Source organism: Macrobrachium nipponense, chromosome 2 (genome assembly GCF_015104395.2).
Source record: "Macrobrachium nipponense isolate FS-2020 chromosome 2, ASM1510439v2, whole genome shotgun sequence".
Taxonomy (NCBI): Eukaryota; Metazoa; Arthropoda; class Malacostraca; order Decapoda; family Palaemonidae; genus Macrobrachium; species Macrobrachium nipponense.
The window spans coordinates 133,258,092-133,281,316 of record NC_087201.1 but is presented as its reverse complement, the minus strand read 5'-3'; the positions used below and the strand labels follow the sequence as shown (position 1 = coordinate 133,281,316).

The 23,225-nt window shown below is 43.8% G+C and overlaps 1 protein-coding gene across 1 annotated transcript in view; it reads left to right on the top strand.

Moving 5' to 3' along the window:
- The window catches only part of LOC135221003 (rhodanese domain-containing protein CG4456-like), a 233,333-nt gene that overhangs the window by 85,174 nt on the left and 124,934 nt on the right, over positions 1-23,225 (top strand). The gene's annotated exons all lie outside the window — the stretch shown is intronic.

Below are 23,225 nucleotides of genomic sequence, written 5' to 3'. Positions count from 1 at the left end.
TCTGATAGTGTTAGATTAGTTGGTGTTTCTCTGACTATTTAATAGATCATTCTATCTCGACATTTCTGCCCACAGTTCAAGTGTTGCTGCTTTGGACTTAATTTCAGTAAGGAATTGTTGCACTTCCCATGCAATGTCTTCAATGTCTTGGTGAACCGTGTTTTTTTTTTTAATTATAAAGATATTTTGATACATTTTTTTTCCTAATTTCTTCATCTCTTTATTTCACTTAAAAATCAAAGTTTGTTAGAGTTCCTCAGCCTTTTCATCACCAAATTTATATTTTCCTCACATTCTTTTTGTTTCTATCCAGCATCCTCTAAATTCCTGTTTATTTGACATATATTTTCCTTAGTTAGACTTTTTCCTTCATTGTTTTCTCCATCTTAGAAAATTGTCTCCTCTTGAACAATACCCGTCTCCTGGGTGATGTCAGCTTCCGCTGGTTTTATTTTAATTTATTTTTTTCGTATTTTGTTTCTCGTTTTTCTTTAATCTAGCTCCATACTTATTTTCACATAGCTTCTTTTTCTAGTCCCACTCAACCGAACTCTTTCTATTGGACAAAAATTTATTTTTCTTTTATACAACAGTGCAGACAGTTGAAGAGTAATACAAGATAATTCATATCACCTACCAAATCCACACTCTCATAATACTTAGAAAATAAAAGTACGTATTTATTTTTTTCTTGAAAGAATTGATATTTTCAGTCATCCTGATTGCAAGTGAAATCTTACTGTACAATATTAGGGCTGCAAATTTAAAGGGTCTAAAATCAACATTCGAAGTAAGTAAAATCCTGGGCAAAAACATAACTCAATGCATTCCGCGAGATTATATATATATATATATATATATATATATAATATATATATATATATATATATATATATATATATATATATTTGTGCGCATGTATCACCGAATGTTTTAGTTCGATCAATGGTATATTGTCTCTCTTATCAGATGCATATTCTTTCTTCATTCCCTCAGTTAAAATCGAATTAACATGCCTGTGATCATCCTGAATATCCCTGGACCATTATCGCCCACAATTTAGACGTCTTCTCAGGCTCCCTGATAATAACTGATTGTTTTTCGCTTTCTATTGAATTTGCTCTTGGTCCGGTTTCTATTAAATTTGCGCTTGGTCCAGTCTCGCGGTCAATGACTCTTACTTGGGAAACGCACTTTAATTTTTCAACGCTGCTGCTTGCTATTGTATCAACGTATGATATGTCTGGGAAAATATGTGGCGGTTCGATCAACAGAAATGCCTTTATTGCAGCAACAGAATTGTTAAGATTAGTACCTATGTAGTACATCTTTAAGTGAAACCTTTTATACGCAATAATGAAGACCCATTGAAACAACTACACCTCTGTGACTGTAAAGAGGGCCATCCCGTAAACATTATCATGCATTACAGGTCAAAGCTAAACTATTACGTATTAATGATGACTTCCCTTATCTATTATATAATTAAAATAAAACAATTGCCTCTGTAAATAGGGTCATCCTGTGACTTCCCTACCGTGACATGTCTGGGAAAATATTTGACGGTACCTACACATCAAAAGACATGTCATTATTGTAGCAATGTAAACGAAAAGATTATCCTGTATTGCAGGTAAAATTAAACTATTTACGTATTAATGAAGACATTAAAACAACTGCCTTTGTAAAGAGGGTCATCATCCCGTGACTTCCCACTCTCCTGACTGTCAGTGATCATGGCTGCCTCAGCTGACAGTGTAAATAACGAGGGTGACACTCCCACTTCCAACGATGGTGGTGACCCTGATGAAGCAAAATCGCCTTCTTCCTTCCACGGAGGACAATGGCAAACGTATTTCTCAGATAGGACAGCAGTTTCAGAGAAGAAAACGTGGAAAAGTAAGTCATTACTGATTAGTATTGAAAGGCGCTCGAGCGCTGAGTTTTTGCCAAGCAAAATTTACCTTCATTAGGTAGGTAGCCTCTTTAGTTTTGATTTTTGGTATTTAGCTAAATAGTTTATTTTGTCATGATTTATAATATATCTTTGTCGTATTTAATTGTCAGTACAAAGGAAATTGAATACTGTCACGAGTCACTGGATAGGCCTACGTGGTGTCGTGCTTGATCTAGCCTAGGTAGTCAAGTCTAGCCGTGAGGCTTGATGACGGTTTAAGTTCTACGACAGTCTGTTAAAAGCCCAGAAAAAAACGTCAAAATTAGGGGTGTCTGTTTTTAAAAAAGGTCAATTGTAGTTTAAAAAGGTCGGTTTAGGCTTTAGGTATAGCCTAATCCTTAAAAATGTCATAGCTAGGTACTAGGTAGTATTTTGACAAAAAAAAATGTCACTAGTAGCTAGCTATACCTACCTTGTAGTAGTACTAAGGAAAGAGAATGTCATATTTTGAAAAAATGTTAAAATAGTAAGCCATGAGAATGTCATATTTTGAAACAAGGTCAAAATAAGCTCTAGGAATGCCATATTTTGTTTCTGAATCGTCACAGGCGTAGGTCAGGCATGGGCTAGGCCTATATCTACCTACTAACCGTTTGTTAGGCTTTGTGGTTGGCCCTGCTAAAATGCAGAATGGAGCACCATAAAACTATAAATGGCTATTCTAGATATGAAATTACCCACCCCATTTGCAAGATGTGAAATTAACTTTAGAATAAAAAAAGCTCAGAATTAAGGACACTCATTTTGCAATTTTGCAAAAGTTAAAAAAATGCAAAATTAAGGGCACTCATTTTTGTCCACTGTTTGCTGAAGAGGTGGAAACATACATTGGCAAACAGAAGTTATCAAATGGCAAAATTGTTGATGCAGTCATGACAAATCCTTCTTTATGTTGGCTGTTATAGAACAGCAGCGACTGCTTTGGCCATGATGCTTGTAACAAGGTAATTAACAAATGGCAGGTGGGTGAGTGGTAGGGTAGGCAAGCCACCCACTCACCTGTCAACCTGCCATATTCTTCAGCTGTCATTGAGTCATGACTTCTGTTTTTTTATGTGGTGTTGTGTGATTGCTCTTTAGTATGTTAAAATGACCAGGTCAACATTTTCAATGTTTGGGTTTTTCTTTTGCAGCAACCTATATCTTCATATAAGATATGCCTGTATAAAGCCTTCACAATTGATGGAAATTAACACAGTCATGTGGACAATAGAAATAAATTTACTTAGAATGAATCTTACCAACTGTTAAAGATATCTTAGGTATATCTCTGTGCAAGTAAGAAAGGTGATAGATATAAGCTATCTTTAACAGTAGGTAAGTATCCAGATAATGGATTTTATGAAAATTTATATATTTTGCTTTACATCAGGATTGATCCCAGGATTCTCGAGTGAAGTGCAATGATGCTACCAGATGGACCACAAAGGTTTAAAAGAATTTGGAAATTGTGTACTGTATACTTGCATAAGATTTACTGGGCTGTAAGATCATGCATTTCAAATTCTTGATGACTATTGTGACTTAGGCCTATGGACAGCTCCCATACTACATATAACTTCCTTACACAACTGGTATCTGTTAGGGAACATTCATAGTGAGGAAGTCCTTTTTGTAGGTACGTAATGTGTATGCCAGTGCCTGATTAAGCCTGTGGCTGATACAAATTCAGCTCTGTGCCTTTTCCTAGACTGGGAATCTGGCATTTCTGGGAGGATGTTTGACTGTTTCTTCCATTTTTAGCTCTTTAAGTTTGCATGTTGCTCAGTTTTTGAGACATTGCAGATCAATCATTGAGACAAAACCACCCACCCTAGGTGTAATTCTCATACACAAATATAAAGTTTTTATTCTGGTAAAAAACACTCTGTCAGATGTTGAAACTTACATTTTAATGTATGACACTTACCTGGCAGGTATAGATATAGCTATATTCTCTGTTCCACCTGGCAGAAATTTTCAAAACTCGCGGCAAACGCTAGTAACCTATAGTAGTTCAGGCAACCACCACCCGTTACCGTGGCGCTAGCGCTAGGAACCGTTCCCAATTGGGCCAGATTTTCTCTGCCAGCCGAACCGGCAACATTGTTGGTGGTTCCCTGCTAGAATTTTCATTCTCGTTGCTGACTGATCTTGGATTTTGGTATTGTACTCGGAAACGTTAGCTTGGCATTCGCTTTGGATTGTTCTTTAAAGATGTCTGATACTGGAAGTATGTTTAGAGTGTGTGTAAAAGAGGGGTGTAAGGTAAGATTGCCGAAAGCTTTCGGTCGCCCTCATACCGTTTGTAAGAAGTGTAGGGAGAATGTGTGTACTTGGGAGAATAGATGCATTGAATGTGAGAATTGTTTATCAGAGAAAAGGAATGGAAGGTCTTTATGAAATATGTTGAGAGGCTTGAGAAAGATCGTGTAAGGAGATCTGTTTCTCGTAGTGAGAAGTCAAATTCTTCGAGTAAAAGGAGTGAATGTATTTCCTCTCCAGCTCCTTCTAATGTAGAATTGGTAGTTCCTTCTCCCCAGGTATCTCCTGCGCCCGCTGCTGTATCGGAGGAGACGAACGATACAAATATTGTGAAAGTGTTCGCTGCCCTTGCGTCCATGGGCGACCAGATACAGCGACTTACAGATAGAGTTAGTGCTTTCGATGTCAGTGAAAGTGTAGTGGAGGGGGCGTCTGATCGTCTCTCGTGCTCCTAGACCTAGACCTCTGTCAAGCTCCCAGACCCAAGGGAGAAGGCATGTCGACAGTCGAAGGGAGGCGAGAGAGGTTTTGTCACGGTCAGGCGTCCCTTCGAACAGTCCTGTTGCAAGTTCCCAGGCTGTTGCAGTTCGCCGCAGAAAAGGCGTAACTGGGAAGTGTGCGTCCTCGGAAGGTTCGACTTACCGAGCGAGAACTGTCGGTATGCAGTGGTGGGTCTCGCCCACTCAAGAGGACGTTCAGGACATCAACTGCTCTCGAGAGACAGGAGCAAGATAGTGAGGCTTGGAGTAGTCCTGAGGTGTTGTCATCCCGGAAGACGGGGACGCAGTTCCGATCAAGAGGAAAAGGAAAAGGATTTTTCGTACTAGAGAGGACGCAGGACGCACTGGCGATATACGTCCGTCTCGGCATGGTATTTCCATGGGAGAATCGCCTCCATCTTCTTATGTATCCTCCCCTCGTATTTCTCCGTCGGGTAGAGTACAAGATCGCTCTCCGTTAGGTCGCAGTCCCGCTCGTAATCCTCATCCTTCGTCGTCTACCATTCAGGAGGATAGTACGAAGCATTTCTTACGGGAAATGCAGTCCAAGTTGGCAGTGCTGGTGAAGTCTTGGGATGCTCCTGAACAAGCATCTTCGAGGCGTAAGGACGATTTCCTTCCCATTAAAAGTCTTCTAAAAGGGAAGACAAGGACGCGTTCGCCGAGGACGCAGGGCGCACTGGCGCTAGGAGGACAAGCGATCGCTTGGGTTTGCAGGACGCAGAACACAAGGAAGAAAATAGTTCGGAAGAAGCAGGACGCAAAACGTCAGGGACGCGGGACCAATGGTGGACGCAGGACGCAGGCGGCGGGAAGCAGGCGTGTCTACGATGGACGCAGGACGCAGGCGGCAGGACATCGAGAGGCGGCAGGACGCCGACGCCTCGGTAGCCGCAGGACGCAGGCGGCAGGACGCTATTCCTTCAACGAAGCGTCAATACGACGATGATTTACAAGACATTTCTTCAGTAGAAGAAGAATTGGAATTAATTGAGGAAAAGAATACGGAACCTTCTTCAGATTATAAGGTTCTGACTTCACGCTTATGGCTATTTTTGAGGGGAATTTAAACCGACAGCTCCGTTATCCCCTTATCACAGTTTTCCAAGACTAGGACTCCAAAGAAGTCCTCTTTCCTTAAAATGACGATGTCAATTTCGGCGAAAGAAGGCCCTTCAAGGGTGAATGACTGGATGAAGGAGAAGAAAGAAGCGGGAAAATACTCTTTTGTTTTTCCTCAGCTAAGGTTGGCTTCGAAATCAGGAGTTATGGTACGCTACTGGAGAAAGTCTAGGCCTGGGAGTACCTGCCTCCTCCCAGGGGGACTTCTCCAGTATAGTAGACAGCTCACGCAGACAGGCGTTACAGTCTGCCAAGGTCTGGTGGGACGTCTTCAGAATTTGACCATCTATTTAAAGGATTTTTAGGACTTTCGAAGTCTTCAATTTCTTGGATTGGTCTTTGGGAGCACTAGCGAACTCCCTAGAAGAAGAGGATTCGCATGGACTTAGAAAACAGTAAGAGCATTATGTCCTGCATGGATAAGGCGTCTGAGAGACGGAACGAATGAACTGGCTTCGTTATTCACAGCAGGAGTACTTAAGAAGAGATCGCTGTTGTGTTCGTTCGCTTCAAAAGGAGTTTCTAACTCTCAGAAATCGGAGTTACTGTTCTCTCCTCTTTCGAAACAGCTGTTTCCTTCAGAGGTGATTAGGGATATAGCTCTCTCCCTTTCGCAGAAAGCCACTCAAGATCTTCTTTCGTCTTCAGTTAAAAAGTTCTTACCAACCAAGTTGGTGAAGAAGACTCCAAAGGATACTAGGCCTTCGCAACAGCCCTTTCGAGGAAGAGACATTCGCTCGACCCCACCCGCCTTTAGGGGTAGAGAGTACCCGCGAAAAGAGGAGCCAAGACCCCCTCTAAAGAATGAGAACTCAGTCCTCCAGACGACAGTGGAGCCAGACTTCAAGGTTTTTGGGAAGTTTGGCAGAATATGAAGGCAGATCCCTGGGCTGTCAACGTAGCTCGGGAAGGGAAGGGTACAAGATTCCTTTCTTGAAAAGACCTCCTCTCGCAAACATCTCGAGAGCCCTCGGGGCAAATTACAACGATTTAGAGAAGAAAAAGCGGCTCTGTGGGAGCAAGTAGCTTCCATGCTAGAGAAAGGAGCCATAGAACCTGTTCTGGATCACGAATCTCCGGGATTTTACAACCGTCTGTTCCTGGTTGCAAAGTCCTCGGGAGGTTGGAGGCCAGTGTGCTGGACGTAAGTCAACTGAATCTTTTCGTAGAAAAGACCAAGTTCACTATGGAGACGAACGATTCAGTACTGGCAGCGGTACGTCCAGGGAGCTGGATGGCGACTATGGACTTACAAGACGCATACTTTCATATTCCGATTCATCCAGGAAGCAGGAAGTATCTAAGGTTGTGATTCAGGACACAGGGTCTTTCAGTTCAAGGCCCTATGCTTCGGCCTTTGCACAGCCCTCAAGTGTTCACGAGGATGATGTCCAATGTGGCGAGATGGTTACATTTTAAGAGGGATCAGTGTGTCTTTTTATCTGGACGACTGGTTGTAAAGATCCCAATCAAGAAGTCAATGTCTGGAGGACTTGAGTCAAACATTTGGACTTAGCAAAAGACTAGGTCTGGTAGTGAATATGGGAAAGTCTCAATTGGAGCCCCAACAACAGATAGTTTATTTGGGGATTCAGATATCGGCAGTGACTTTTCGGGCTGTTTTCCGTCCCCCCGAAAGGCAAGCCCAATGCATTCGGAAGGTGCAGGACTTTCTAAAGAAAGACCGATGCTCTGCAAGAGAGTGGATGAGTCTACTGGGCACACTCTCTTCGCTAGAGAGGTTCATTTCTTTAGGAAGACTGCACATGAGACCTCTTCAGTTTTTTCCTGAAGGATTCATGGCCAAGAAAATTGCAACCCCGGATTCCTTCCAGTTTCTAATTCCGGCCGAAGTAAAGGAGGAAAATTAAAGTGGTGGCTAACTCCAGGCAGGTTAGCAAGAGGGATGTTCGCTTCAGCAGAAGAACCCAGACCTCGTCTTGTTTTCCGACGCGTCGGACGCGGGTTGGGGAGCGACATTAGGCCCTCAAGAGGTGTCGGACTTTGGAGCAAGGACGAAACAAAGTGGCACATAAACAGGAAGGAACTGATGGCAATTTTCTTGGCTTTGAAGCACTTCAGAGAGTTGATTCGAAACAAGACAGTGCAGGTCAACTCGGACAACACCACGGCTCTGGCATACATCCGAAAACAAGGGGGAACTCATTCTTTTCCTTTACAATCTGGCAAAAGAAATTCTGCTTTGGGCGGAAGAGGAAAGGTCGTGACACTCACCAGGTTATACAAGGAGGAGAAGAACGTGGGGTGCGGACTGTTGAGCAGAAGAGAGCAACTTCTCTCGACGGAGTGGACGTTGCACATGGATGGTTTGCCAGAGCCTGTGGAAGTTGTGGGGCCGTCCGGTAGTGGATCTGTTTGCGACAGCAAGAACAAAAAGGTTACCAACATATTGCTCTCCGGTTCCAGACCAGGAAGCCAGTGTGGCGGTCGATGCATTCCTGATGGAGTTGGTCAAACTTAGATCTGTACGCTTTTTCCTCCGTTCAAGGTACTGGGGAAAGTGATGAAGAAGTTCAGGGAGAGCAAGGAACGCAGGATGACCTTAACCCCTTCTTTACCGGGTGGTGGGTGAGCAGAATGTAAACATTGTGTTCGCTGCCGAACTGAATCTCTCGGTAGTGACTCGAGTTTGGAGGTGCCCATCGTAAATATTTGCCAAAAATACACTAATCAAGACAGGCTAATGAAATTTATCAGGTATTATTAGCACTATAATAACGCATATTCTGTTAGTTTTATCATCCTACAGGGAAAATAAATGATTTTAGAAAAAAAAAATGTGAAACTCAGTGTCCCTTGTACAAGGGACACTGGTGGTCGGTGAAAAAACTACGGTCTTGAATAGAAATTCGGTCTTACAGAATGTTGGTATGCACCTGGAACATGCACATAAAGTATTATCAAAATAGAAACAGTAAATAAGCACGTAATAACAAAAAAAAAGAGCAAAAACTAAAGCGAAAGCCCCGCCAATAAATATGGAAATCGCAAATTAATAAAACATTACCTTAATTATAATTTATCTAGCCCTAAATCCCCAAAAACCGCCACCAAAATTTACCACATTGGCAACCCTGTTACCTCCTATTCTGTCCGCCACTTGGCAACACTGTCGTTGACAGATACGAAAACCTTCCCTCAAATCAGTTGTTAACGAGCGCCCGTGTTGTTACATCACGGCCGCTTCTCTTTATAAAATTTCCTTAAAACATTTTTGTGCCTTTAAAGCTTTCATTATTGTTAAATGAAACTTTATATGAATTACCACTCACGCATTACATCACGAAAATAGTGAATTAACTTTGATTTCTGTTGTGGTTCTTATCTTAAATTACGAACTTTTGCGCGACCGGAACTACTGACCTGTCCAATTCTACAATGGATTACCAAGAAATACGATGCTTCCTTCTGCCAGCAACATCAGGGAACTGCCCTCGGTTTGTGGGACAAGGATGAGTAGCAGGGAGTATGAACCCATGACATTTTGCAGTTCTTTTGTCGTGGACAGGTTTGTGACTTGACTTCTCGTTGTGACGTATGTAAGACCCTGGTCTGACGAGGATATGACTGCTTATATGAAACGCCAAACAATCTTGCAGCGTAAAAGATCGGTTAAGGAGAAAAAGAAATCGATTGCTAAAACTGTATCTAACGAATTCTTTGACTTGGGCGCTCATGATTCTGGCTCTTCGGTTTGCGGTATCGTACGACTCCGATTCCGAATTAATTGATGCTTTGCCCCTGTACAACGGTAATTAGTGAAGTTAGTTCTGATGTAGATTCGAAGATTTTGGCAATAGAAACTACCTGGAAACAGAATTTTAAGAAATTACAGCTTAGTCTAGATAGAGATATTTTCTGCTAAGTTTAACAATCTGTCAGAGAATTTTCAAGAAGCCTTTACTAGAATGTCTAACACACTTTTAGATTCATTTTCAGCTCCTCGTCAGGTACCTGTCGGACAGCAACCATGGTAACGGTGCGACAGATACCCCGGCTTGTGAACCCCGTCGTGGCGAAGGCCTAGGGGGGATCCGGTCCCGGGCAGGTGCCTAACGAATCTTACCCAACGTGTCCCCTGTTAGTCCCGTAACAGTGCCAAAGGGCGCTTATTTAGGAGAAGGGGGGAGGGATATTAGTGTCAGACCTAAGATAGCTAGTCGTCAGGATTTACTTCAGAGGAAGTTTCTAAGTTAGGATCTGACGATGATGATGATGATGATGACGCGGATTCGTGTGATATTGATGTTTCCTCGAATGGATGTCCATGATGTAGAATTCAAGAAACTTTTTGATTTAATTTTGAGTTTTCTTCCTCAGGCGAGGCTAAAGAGCAGAAGCAGCCTCCGCCTCGTTGTATTACAGAAGGATTTTTCTTGACGGTCCTTCCCGGTCACGGGAATTTTTACGTTTTCCCTTTGCCCAGAGGTTCGCGAGAGTGAGGACGGACGTTGCCGCTAAACTTTCGAAGGTGATCGGGGAAGGGAAGAGGAAGCTCTCTTCTCTTCTACGACACCGGAGAGGAGTTTACCAGGTGGCGGATGATTCTTCATTCTCTCGACACCCCCCAAGCCAAATCCTGATTTTGTCCGACTTTCAAGTCAAACCCTTGCCTTCTAAGGCTTCGGTCTCTGTCTCAATTGAAGATTTTATTGCTATGGAGGCTGTTATGAGCTCCTTACAAGAAGCTCAATCCTTCAATATGTGGGTCCTCGGAGGGCTTTTAATGTATATCAAGGACTCGGGTTTGTTCCTTCTGATGCTCCTCTTTTGAGAAATGCTGCTCATCCATTTCAATCGCTTCTGTACATCAGAAACGAGCTTGCTGCTTCAATGCAGGCCTTTCTCTTTGTTTCTCTAAGGCGTAACCTGTATTTGTCGCAGTTACCCTCCTCTGTATCGGAGATTCAGAGAACCGTCTGTTGTCTCTTCTCCTTTTGGCGATTCCTTTTCGATATTTCTGTGCTTTCTGAGGTTTTGAAGGAACATCAAGGTGATGCCTCTTCCCAAGCTCACTGGGCCTTATCAAGAGCTTTTTCCTCTGGTCTTCTCCCCCATTCCTTCAAGGAGTAAGCGTAAGTTTAGGCCACCAGATCTGTACCTTCTGCTCCAGCCCAACAAACCTCCTCCTGGCTCTTTTTTCCAGAGTACATCTCAGGTGCTGGTGCCTCTTCTTCATCCTCTGGTGCTCACCCTTTGAAACGCGGGAGAGGTTCTTGGCGTGGCTCCAAGGGCAGAGAAAGAGCTCAACCTCCAGGAGGACCTTCTTCTTCTTCTTCTTCTTCCTTGTCTCTGCGTAAGAATTTTTCGGAAGTAGGAGTCATCACCTCGCCTGGAGACCGCAGTAGAGGAGCTTAGTCTCTCCCGCCATTGGTCAGCTTGGCAGGGGAGAGCGGTGGATGCTTGGGTGGTGGAGGTCCTGAAGGAAGGTTACGAGATCCCTTTTGGTTTCCAGACCTCCACTTTCCAATCGTCCTCTCGAGTTCAGCAGTTATTCCCCATCACTCAATCAGGGGTCAAGCCTTGGAGAAGGAGCTTTCGGCCCTCTTGGAGAAGGATGCCATAGAGCGAGCTCCTCCTTCTCCCGGGTTTTACTCTCGGATGTTTGTAGTTCTAAAGGCCTCGGGTGCCTGGCGCCCCATCATAGATCTTTCGGTTTTGAACAAGTTCATTCTAAAGTCCAAGTTCAGGATGGAGACGGTCCAGACTGTTCTTTCATCCGTCAGGAGGGGGACTGGATGATTTCCATCGATCTGCAGGATGCTTATCTGCAAATCCCCATCCATCAAGAAGCAGACCTTACCTTCGGTTTTTTCACGGACTCGGGAGTTTCAGTTCAAGACCCTTTGTTCGGCCTCACCACTGCTCCACAGGTCTTTTCTCGGGTGATGGCTCCTGTTTCAGCTATTCTGCATCTGTAAATGTAAGGATGACTTCGGGTATCTGGACGATTGGCTAGTCCAGGCGAATCTCTAGAGAAATGTCTCCGTGGCGAGGGAGATAGTTCTGTCTCTTTGTGTCGAGTTGGGCATTCGTGTCAACTTCGACAAGTCCAATCTAATCCCTTGCCAGATCATGACTTATCTGGGGATTGTTTTGAATTCCCAGATTTTGAGGCTTCTCCCGCTCAGAAACGGATAGACAAGCTTCTGAGTCTGATCGAAGAATTTTTGTCCTCCGTAACGCAGCCAGTTTCTCTTTGGAGGTCTCTCTCTGGGCCATTTGTCATCCCTCATCCAACTGGTTCCCGGAGGTCGTCTCAGAATGAGGTCCTTCAGTCGACACTTCGCCAGTCATGGGATTTCGTGTCCGAGGACACGATAGTCGCCTCTTCTTCCCCAATGTCGGAAGGATCTCCGTTGGTGGATGCAAGTTCACCCGCCTCAAGTCAGGGACATCTCTTCTTTCGGTTCCTCCGGACCTAATGTTTTGGTCAGACGCCTCGGATCAAGGTTGGGGCGCACACCTGGGCTCCGAAGCCGCTTCGGGCCTTTGGTTAGAGGAGGAGAGGAGCATGTCAATAAATTGGAGGGAACTGAGGGCAGTGTACCTAGGCCTTCTTTTCATTTCAGGAACAACTGTTGGAGTCGGTTGTCGCGATCTTTGTCGACAACACCACAGCAGTCTCGTACTTGAGAAACCAAGGCGGCACACAGTCTGATCTTCTCACTCAAGAAGCCCGATCAATCCTGTGTTGGGCAGAAGACAGGGGATTACGTTGGTCCCTCAGTTTATCCTGGGCCATCACAACGTCTTAGCAGACGCCTTGTCGAGACCGAACGAAGTTCAAGGGTCGGAGTGGACACTTTGCCAGGAAGTCTTCGACAGCCTCAGGAAGAAATGGCCTGTCACAGTCGATCTGTTTGCCACCCCACAGAATTTTCGTGGTGCCAGATATTCTTCGCCCCTTACCAGACTCCTCAGAGTGCCGGGACAGACTCTCTTTTGCAGGACTGGGAGGGACTTCAAGCCTATGCTTTTCCTCCGTTCTCTCTGGTGAGGTCAGTCCTCAACAAAGTGAGGGCAACCAAGCGTCTGGATCTCACCTTGATCGCCCCCTTCTGGCCCAGAAGGAGTGGTTTCCCGACCTTCTGGAAGCACTGGTGGAACCCCCCATTCGCCTGCCAGAGAGACCAGATCTTCTCAAACAACCCCATTTTCATTTTCATCGGTTCCATCAGAGGCTCCACATGCTTCATCTTCATGCCTGGAGACTGTCAGGAGGTTCTCCAAGCACGAAGGGTTCTCTCCAGAGTGGCGCGACAGTTGGCTCTTGCCAGGCGGCAATCAACCAGAGTAAATTATCAGGCTAAATGGGTCGGTTTACAGACGTTGGTGTAAGTCTCAAGGACATTCAATTTCTAGACCTACCTCCTTACCGAAGTAGCGGAGTTTTTGTTCTTTACATCATGACAGGGCCCTGTCACCTTCGTGCATTAAGGGTTATAGGTCTATGCTTTCCTATGTTTTTAAGGCAAGGCTTCTGAGATCTCTTCATCTTATGTCATTAGAGATTTACTTCGATCTTTTTCCCTATCTCGACCCAGGCCGCAGTGTTCGCCTCCGACATGGGACGTTAACAAAGTCCTTCAAGCCTTAAGGTTCCCTCCGTTTTGAGCCTCTGAATTCTGCCAAATTTAGGGACCTCTCTTCTAAGACACTCTTGCTTGTCCACTGCTACAGCCAAGAGGTGGTGAACTGCAAGCGCACTCTTTTCTGGTTGCCAGATCTGGACAAGACATGATTTTGTCATACCTTCCTGAATTTGTCGCAAAGACTGAATCGTCTGATAATCCCATTCCCAGGTCTTTTGTACTGAAGTCGCTGGTCGACTTTGTTGGTAATTTAAATGAGGAATTAGTTCTTTGCCCTGTTAGGGCGCTCTCATGTATTTACGCCGCACGAAGGACATCAGGGTCGTCCCCGTCATCTGTTTGTTTCACCCCGAAATGTCAAGAGACCTATTTCAAAGAATGGTGTATCTTTTTTTCTCAGAGATCTGATCGTTAAAACTGGTGGTTCGGCTGCTGGGGAAGACCAGACGCCGAGAGCACACAGTATTAGAGCAGTTGCTACATCAGTAGCTTTTATGAAGAACGTCTCAGTCGCCAAGGTGCTTGAGGCGGCGACTTGGCGTTCTAATTCTGTTTTTGCCTCTTTTACTGAGGGATATTTCTCTAGTTCTAGGCGACCTTCGTTCTTTGGCCCCGTTGGTGATGGCAGGACAGGTCGTCAGACAGGAGAATTAGGTAGTCTTCCTGTTTTACGTTGGTTGCTACCTGTATATTATTCATTAATTTTTATTTTGTTGTATATATTTTTGTTTTTGTATTATACCCATGGCAGTTTTTGACGTAGTTATAATGGGAATTAGGCAGTTGGTATTTAGTGTTTTTGATGACAAGGACTGACTGCTTGGCAACTCATGCTGCTTCCATTTTCAGTGTGAAATGGTTCCAGCCACTGGGTTGTCGGCACTGGCGACTGCGCTTCTCCAGAGTCGATGCTGACCTAGGACTAGCCACTGGTTCGCTTGTCCTGACGACTCCTGCTTCTTCCACTGTTCCTGGACAGGGAATTAGTCGATGGATCGTCTGCTGTCATCTGGTGACTCGCTCACCATCTACTTTTTGTCTCACCTGTCTTCTCAGAGTCAGACACTCGTGGAGATCAGGCGACACTTAGTAGCCCTGAGTTTCTTGTTGACGAAGTCGGTTGCGTTGATACACCCCCGATGATCGTTTAACATGAGACCAGGTTGGACTGTCAGGCATTCGTCCTTCGGGACTGAATCGCCTTTTTGCTCCGCGCTCCTTTCTCTTGGCACCAGAAAGCTAGAGTTAGGAGTTTGCTCATGAGCCGATTCGTTGCTGGCGACTTCGGGTTGCGTTGATACACCCCCAAGGTTTGCTTAGCTTTGAATCGCCCAGACAGTCCAGACACTCATCCTTTAGGGAAAGAATAGTGCTTGATAGTCTTCAGGGTGCAGCCTTGCTGTCCGCAATTGTCTGACTGGTCACTGGTCGGTCACCTGACTTTAGTACAGACGACTGACTATGCACTTACTCCTTGTCCTGTGCTACCGCAGTTGGTGGCATTATGGTAGGAGACTTTGAGTTGTTAGTATCTTTGACCTTGGGTTTGAGTTTTGACTGCCTATGATATATATTTCTTTGTTTGTTTTCTCCTATTCTGTCCGAAGGGGAAATTGTATTCAGATTCCCTCCTCCTTTTCAATGTGGTTAATCGGGCTAGATAAATTATATTAAGGTAATGTTTATTAATATGGAATTTTATTCTAAAATTAATATTAATAATACTTACCTGTATAATTTATCTAGTCCCACCCATCCTACCCCACGATCTGCCTATCACAACTGATTTGAGGGAAGGTTTTCGTATCTGTCAACGACAGTGTTGCCAAGTGGCGGACAGAATAGGAGGTAACAGGGTTGCCAATGTGGTAAATTTTGGTGCGGTTTTGGGGATTTAGGGCTAGATAAATTATACAGGTAAGTATTATTAATATTAATTTTAGAATAAAAATTTCCATATTTATAGTATATCTTTCAAAAATTGGGCGATGTCATTTTCTACGTTTTCTAAGATAGTTTTTGTTCATCACAGAAAACAACTTTAGGGGCATTAGGGGTATACTAAACTAATTTTTCAAGTTTCTTGTCCTCAGAAAAAAATCGCTTTTTTGCTTTTTCTCTGGTTTGGTTTTTTATATATAAAGTTACTATAAGGCTTTATTTCTACCTTCATTTATCTGGTGTTCATATCTTTTATTTGTAAAATGTAATAAGTGAATAAATAAATAAATACAGTAAATGATGATACAACTGGTTTTTTACTTGGGTAGAAGTTATTACATGTTTACGCTTGTCTGGTTTTGTGATTTTTTGTTGAGACGCAGTTCATCTGTCACCTACACACTACTATAAGCAGTAATAATACTATTTTTTGGTTCATCATACGTCTGGCATCGTGTCATACTGTTTTTTATTTTTGCTCCAAACTCTTCAAACCGAAATTACAGAATGATTGGAAGTCCCTATCTGAAAAGAGGAGTTTTGGTGGTACTATGCGTACCACCTTTATGCACCCGGTGCGGCCTATAGTAGACTTCAATGGTGGTACCCACCTACCTCCAAACAAACTTTCGGTAATGAAGAGGTTAATAGCCCCGTTTTGGCCGGCCCAAAGTTGGTTCAGAGGTACTGGAATGGACAGTAGATACGCCAAGGACTCTTCCTCTAAGAGTAGATTTACTCAGACAACCCCATCTTCGACAGGTTTCACAAGAATACCCTCGCTCTGGGTCTGACTGCGTTCAGACTATCGAACGTCTGGTCAGAGCGAGGGGATATTCTAGAGAGGTGGCCAGTGCAGTGGCTAGAGCCAGAAGAACCTCCACAATCACAGTGTATCAGTCGAAGTGGGACAATTTCCGGAAGTGGTGTAAGAACAGGAAAGTGTCTTCATCCAGTACCTCTGTGACCCAAATCGCAGATTTCCTTCTATACTTGAGGAAGGATTTACGCTTGTCAGTTTCGACAATCAAAGGTTATAAGAGTATGCTAACCCTTCAGTGTTTTTAGACACAGGGATCTAGACATCTCAAATAACTTAGACCTTAAGAGATCTGATTAGGTCGTTTGGTACGAAGAAACAATCAGAATGCAGGCCACCCTGCTTGGAACCTTGATGTGGTCTTGAAGTATTTAAACTTCTAGCAAAGTTCGAGCCCCGTTAGAGGAATCCTCTCTGAGAGATCTTGCTAAGAAGACTATCTTTTTAGTAGCATTGGCAACTGCTAAAAGAGTTAGTGAGCTTCAGGCCATATCGAAGAAGGTGGGATGGAGACATGGCAATGCAGTGTGTTCATTCCAAGAAGGTTTCTTGGCCAAGAATGAGAATCCAGCTAATCCTTGGCCAAGATCCTTTGAAGTTTTGGGTCTAGCTGAATTGGTGGGTCACGAGCAAGAAAGAGTTCTCTGCCCAGTGAGAGCGTTGCGATGTTATATAGGAAGAACAAGAGTTATCAGAGGGAAGTCTGATGCTCTGTGGTGTTCAGTTAAAGACCCCACTAGACCCATGACGAAGAACGCTCTAGCCTTCTTCATGAGAGAGTTAATTAAAGAGGCTCATATGTTGTGTGAAGAGCAGAGCTTTGGTATTTTGAAAGTGAAGGCTCATGAAGTCGGGCAGTGGCGACTTCATTAGCTTTTTAAAAAGAATTTAGCCCTCAAGGAAATTATTGCATCCACATATTGGAGAACTAATTCAATATTTGCGTCTCATTATCTTAGGGACGTTCAGACAACCTTTGATAATTGTCAGACGCTAGGTCCATACGTGTCCTCGGGTACAGTATTGGGCAAAGGAGTTACTACCCCATAACCTTCTTTAAGCTAGTTGATTTTATTAGGTGATGGTGTTTGTGTTTATTGGTCGTCTGAGAAAAGTGTGCGGTACTTTTCTCAGTCTTGTTAGTATTATCCGGTGATGGTGTGTGTGTAGTTCAGGTAAATGATCTGTTACTAGCTTGAATGCCGTGGCATAAGAGGGCTGTAAGGTTCTGTCAACACATTGGTCACGTCCAGTTGTCAGTTCCAGTCTTAGCTTCTTCAACATACAGGACACTTCCTTGTTTGAAGCATACTAAGGTTTAAGCAGGACTTAGAGGCAGGACCTATGAAGTCAGCTACCTTAGCAGGTAAGGAACCTGGAGTTTAATAATATTTTAATAATATTTTTTATACTCTAAGAATGTTGCTGTCCTTGACCCACCTCCAAATGTGTCAATCAGCTATATATATACCTGCCAGGTAAGTGTCATACATTAAAATGAAGTTTTTATGATAAAACAAAGTTTAATGTATACTTACCTGGCAGGTATATATAATTTAATTCCCACCCGCCTCCCCTCAGGGGACAGGGTTTCAGAGAAAATCTGGCCCAATTGGGAACGGTTCCTAGCGCTAGCGCCACGGTAACGGGGTGGTGGTTCGCCTGAACTACTAATAGGTTACTAGCGTTTGCCGCGGATTTTTGAAAATTTCTGTCCAGGTGGAACAGAGAATATAGCTATTATATATAACCTGCCAGGTAAGTATACATTAAACTTTGTTTTATCATAAAAACTTCATACTTTTTTTATGGTATACAAACCCGAGTAGTATTTATATTTAGTTCCACCTCTAACATGTGGAATAACTGGGTGGACAGTTAGGTGAATAAGCAGTTCCTCGGTCCCTAATTTGCATGCCAATAGTCAACTACTTTGTCACCAAGCTTCAACTACCAAACCAACTGTCATCAAAGGGTACTCCTAAGTGAATATTGTAGTTGGGCTATTATATACCGCTCGGAATAATGCAGATTGTATTTAAAATATATCAGATTGTATTTAAAATGTGATATATTTTGGCAAGAAATAATCCATAAGATAACATAACAACAGAGTTTCAATACTTACCGGAGGTAGGGCAAGTGTAGTTACTGGGTTACTGATACATCCCAACTTAACCTAACCCTGACCTTTGAATACTGCTTGATGCCCTGAGATCCCACTCGAGTTAAGTTTGTTACAAAATTATGCTTTTAGTAGTAGGTAATTATAAGGATATAGTCTAACCTAGGCAGACAAGTGCACTGTCTTACCTGACTAGTGAAAACAGGAAGAGGTTAATGGTTGAGTTAAGTATGATAAGGTAGTACTGTATATCATATTGGATTATGAAGCAGAAGTTGAGAGGGAGTCGTATTAAGACTGAGTAGCCTCAGCATGTATTGTCTAGGTCACTGACAATTTTTAAAATTCCCCCTTTAGTAGGGAGAGCAGGACTTATGTGCTACTGTATTAAACAGCAATTTGTGCACTGGTAGGAAAATGAGATTTTTAAGGGGTGTGCCTTTAGAATGTAAAGATCCATGAGCAGAGTATGTTGGGAAAATCATGTTACAAATAAGGGAAGGGACAGTAATGTGTTGTCCAGAAACCTGGAAATAGACTAAACTTGCAAATATTACAAGAGTTTGGACATGTGACGAGAAAGGATAAGGAACAAGATATCAGAAAAGCAGTAGATACAGAAGTAGCAGGTCCATTAGTCCAGGAAATTATAAGAAAAGGTGCTAACTGAAGACCTAGGCCTGATTTAAGTTCAGGCAGAAAGATCTTGGACAGAGGAGAGTGGAAAGATCTTGTTGCACATCCAACCTCATGAAGAGAAAAGCTTGAATAAACAGTTATGTTGATACATATTGTTTGTTTTGTTGGACAGTTTCATTCATACTTTTTCCATATTAAGTAGTTTATTAGAATTGGTGATTTGAAGGGAGTTTAAATGCATTTCCAGGGGTTGCTTAGTGTATGTAGTATTATACTAACAGTTAACAGTGCAGTATCTAAATTTAGGATGGTCTGTATGGTTGAATGCTTAGGCTGGTCTGCATTTTTATCCTTGTCATATGTATCTATATTGGAAACATGTTCTATTCCTCAGTGCAAGCTGGAATGGTTCTTGAGACTTGTTAACAAGGTTTTTAATTGTTGATAATGAGTCCCTCACTCACCGGCTGTAAGCCAGCACTTTTTCTTTGGCTGCTGCCTAGCTTGACATTCTTGTTTATTTCTGAGTTTGTGAGTTTTGCACCCAGTGTGAGCATTGGTGAACTAACTGAATAGGATCCAATATTTTAGGCCTGAGTGATGGGCATCTGTTATCAGTGGCTACGCAGTCAAATATTTAGAGCTCCAAAATAAGGTTCTGTGTTGTGTAACTCACTTGCACAATGGCGTCTTTCAGTATGTATTTGGCCTGAATGCGGCCTCTTTAAAGTAGGGAAGGGAAGCAGGGAGAGGAAGAACCAGTCACTTCCCAATTTGACCCTAGCTTTATGTCACTCATGTACTTGGGTGAGATGATAGTTTGTGTTTGTGGTGCATGAGTAACTACACATGTTGAGCACCCATACCAAGTCCTAAGGAGATGTCCAAAGACTTGTGGGTGATATCCTGAAGGTGAAATGAGGTAAAGCTGGTTTGCTGACCCAGAACCTTAACCACATTACCAGTAGAACTAAGAAATTCCTTCAAAATGCCAGGGATGGGTCAGTGCCCATGACTTTGTGGACTCTTTCCCCTACCGGATGGTCATTCCCCCTCACCTGACAACACATATGGCCATTCTATTTTCTCATAAAGCCAGAAAAAGCCCTTAGACTTCATCTTATGCTTGCCATTATACTAACAAATAGGTACTGACATGGCACAAAAGCATCTAATACTGGACTAGTTACAAAAGTGTTTAGCTCATGAACTCTGCACTGAAACTTGGGTTAGCAGAAAAACAGTCCTCATTGTGAGGTCTGTCTGACTATTTCTCCAGGGCTTAGCTGATTGGCTGGGTAGTGTTGCATGCAGGTGAATTTGGAACTTGAAGAAGGGTTTTTTGTTATTGTGGACCTAAAACAAGTAATATAGTTTGAATTTGTGTAATTTAAACGTGTAAATCAAGAATTCACTGTAGTAGTTTTGAAAAGTTCAGCCCGCACAAAGTCACTTTTGTTAGAGCTTTTCATATTCTATACACACTAAACTTTTCATTTATGAAGAATATGCTGTAGTTCATGTTGGGGATTGTAGTTCCTGTCAACGATAATTTTTTTGGTTTTTTTTTATTAAGATCGATAATTACCTACAGCATTCACTAGACATTTCCAGTACACTTTAACACACACAGTAACAGTTACTGAGTAGGTTAATCTTTCTTCTTCAAAAGAGAGGAATTTTATCAAATACATACCATATATGTATACTTTTTCCCCACTTATTTGACGTTAAGATAATTCTACCGGGTAGGTAGGTTATATACTATGTACTGTATTGCTTCTGATGTGTTGTTTCAAGCTTTCATAGGTTGATTTGGTATTCCTTGGTGTTTTCTTTAGTGAAGAGTAGGTTATTTTTTGTTGTCGTAATAAAGTTTAGGTAAGTTTAGGATGAGGTATGATATAAGTAATCAAACAAAAACTACTTTTTGATGTATGCAATGCAGTTAAACTGTGTCTGTTAAGAAGAGAGTAAAGGTTTTTGTACATGAACTTCCCTGCCAGATATATACTTAGCTATAGTCTCCGACTTTCCGACAGAATTTCAAATCTCGCGGCACACGCGACAGGTAGGTCAGGTGGTCTACCTTACCCGCCGCTGGGTGGCGGGCGTATGAACCAATCTATCTCTTCAGCCAGATTTTTTCTGTCGCTGAAGCGATAACAACTGTTGTCGTTTCATTCCGATATATTCTTCATTTCTCGCTTGCCTGGAGATTGATTTGGACATTTTGGTGACGTATTCGCTCTATGTTGGCTTGGCATACGCTGATTGTGGATCGTTATTGACTTTGCGCTGGATTTTCCTGTAGAATGTCTGATTTTGATTCTGTTTCCAAAACTCCGGTTTTGTTTAGAGTATGTTTGACCGATGGATGTAAGGATAGGTACCGAAAGCTGCGGTTGACCCTCACACCCTTTCTGTGTTAAATGTAGGGGGAATGAATGTTCGTTTTAGTAACCCGTGTCAAGAGTGTGAGGTTTTGAACGAAAGATGAAATATAAGGCTCTTTCTTCTTATATTAGGAAACTTGAAAGGGATAGGGTACGTAAAGCTTCTTCAAGGAGTTTCGAGCAGGTCGAGAATGAGTGAGAATGAAACTAACATTAATGTAGTTTTAGAACCTTCCTCCCAGGTCTCAGCTCCTGCTCCCCGCACCGAAGCCGTAGATTCGTCTTCGGAGGCGGCGGCCTCAAAAGCTTCCTTGTGTTCTAAGGAAGACAAGAATCTTCGTACTGATCAAGGTAAGAGTGTCAGTGATGATAAGTGCAGTGTACCCAGTGATGTGGAGGGTGCGTCTGACGGCTCCTTAGTGCCTCCAGGCCTAGACCCTCTTCCAGACTCCCAGTTCCAGTGGAGGAGGAAAGTCGAAAGCCGCAGGAGGGCTAGGGAGAGCCCCCACCGGTCAGGCGTTCTCCCTCGGCAGATTCCTGAAGTTCGTTCTCCCAGGCTGCCTTGGATACGTAAGAAGAAGAATATCTTCGTCAGTGTTTTTCGTCATCCTCTTCTCCTTCGCCGAAGCTGGTGGTTGGAGCTCTAAGGAGGCGTCACGCCCGTTGAAGAGGGCTGCGGAGGCTCCCTTCAGTACGTTAGCGTCCAGCCCAGAAGACTTTTCTGATGTAGCTCCTTGCAAGCAAAGAAGCCTAGGAGATCCGGTGATCGCCCTCCTTCTCCCGCTCCTCGCGCTGAGCTTGCTTCGGAAGAAGATCCTGGGGACTCTCCTTCTCGAGTGCTAGCGGGCCTACAGCTCAGATCACAGCCTTGGCGGACTCCTTGGCATCGAGAATCGCGTAGAAGGAAGGATTTGTCTCTCCCTATTAAGAGATCGAGGCGCGTTTCGTCGGAAGAGCGCTCTCCTTGTAATCGGCGATCTCCTTCTTTTTGAGGATACTTCTACACATCGTAACATTTCACGAGAGGAACACCACTCCCGCTCGGAGGTGTCGAGACGCCATTCGACGGATAGGCGCTCCTTGGACTATGAAGATATTTCCCCAAATCGGATTCCTGCCTCGGGTAGACGCTCAGCCCCTTCTGTTTCTCCTTCTTCTAGAGTTCGTGCAAGAAGAGAGAGTCGCTCAGGTCATAGAAGACTTATTTCGTCGTCTCCGTCTCATCGTTTCTTCTCCTTCTGTCTTCTCAGAGAACCTAGGGAATGCCCTTCTGAAAGTAGGCGACTTCTCCTTCCGACTACTGTAGTCGGGGCGTCGGATAACGTGACTGGTAGGCGCTCATCGCATGGAGTTTTCGATCCTCCCCTGTAAGACATCAAGAGTCTAGTAGGAGCCCTGCTCCTGGTAAGCGTCATTCTTTTAGTAGCTGTTCTCCTGGAGAAAGACACCTTGATCCTCGTTTGCTTCGTTCTCTAGTAGGCGCTCTTCGTTCTTTCTCGAGACTCCCTACTCCTGATCGGTCTCCTCTTGCTAGAAAGTCAAGAACGCCTCAAGCGCCCTGCTTCTGTTAGGCGCTCGGAGCCTTACAGACGTTCGTCCCCTTGGTAAGGGGACCAAGATCTCGAAGGGGGGGGCCCCCCCCCACCCCCCCCCCCCCCCCCCCCCACCCCCCCCCCCCCCCCCCCCCCCCACCCCCCCCCCCCGCCCCGCCGCTAAGGGGCGGGGGCCCCCCCCTGTTTCCGTTTAAGGCGCTCGGAGCCGTAAGGGCCGTAGCAAGCGGCTCTTCCGCTTCGTAGGGGCATCAAGAGCCCTCTCAAGCGCCCTGCTCCTGAAAGGCGCCCTATTTTTAGCAACGTTTCGCCGCT